Source organism: Meleagris gallopavo, chromosome 5, assembly GCF_000146605.3.
Source record: "Meleagris gallopavo isolate NT-WF06-2002-E0010 breed Aviagen turkey brand Nicholas breeding stock chromosome 5, Turkey_5.1, whole genome shotgun sequence".
Lineage (NCBI taxonomy): Eukaryota > Metazoa > Chordata > Aves > Galliformes > Phasianidae > Meleagris > Meleagris gallopavo.
This window is the reverse complement of record NC_015015.2, coordinates 31,341,966-31,342,812: the sequence shown is the minus strand read 5'-3', so window position 1 is coordinate 31,342,812 and position 847 is coordinate 31,341,966.

Below are 847 nucleotides of genomic sequence, written 5' to 3'. Positions count from 1 at the left end.
AACCCCAGCAGAAGCTCAGTGCACTGAAGGAGGCACTGGAAAGCTGGGCTGCCAGGAGATGTTGTTTCACTGGGAAGATTTCTTTTATTTTCTGAAATGATTTGTTATCTGAATGAAACAATGGAGTAACTGCTTTAAAAGAAAGAAGAATCCCCACTGCAATATTCAGAAAATACTATCTTTAAATTATTACGTGTAACTAACTGAAATTTTAGTTTAATGTAGGAATCATATGGCATTAATAACAACTTTGTATTTAATTTTCCTGACTCAAAACTGTGCTTTCAAGGTGATCATTTTGAAACAAACAGAGCAGGTAGGCCTTAATAAAATGCATGAAGAATTTAGGATCTGATTTTCTGGCTTGCTAACAGTGTGGGGCTTTTTACTTATTATTTATTTGAAATCATGTTATGAATTATGATGGTTTCAGTTCCATAATTAATCATGCAATGAGATAAGGATACAGGTTACCTTTGTCTTCTCCCCTAAAGTGATGCTGTTATACGTCACGTCTGGTAAAAACAGAAAGAAAAGTAGTTCTGGCTTGGAAATATTATAGACCTATTTGCATATGAATGACCCAGATTGTTTGAGCACGTGTTGCTTTGGCTTGATGTTGTACTTTGCAGTCGGCTGCCCAGGAACAGGAAGCTACAGTTCACGAGTTAAACGGGAACACTGCACACGCTCCTAGAAGCGACTCTGAACAGACTCGTTAAGAACTGAGCTCTGCTCCCTCCTTTACAAATCCGCATTGAGAAACTCACACCTTCCCGTGCTTGATTCTCCGCCCCCGTACCGCTGCCAGCTTCCGGTGAGGCGGGGCCGCGCCCGGCGCCTCGCC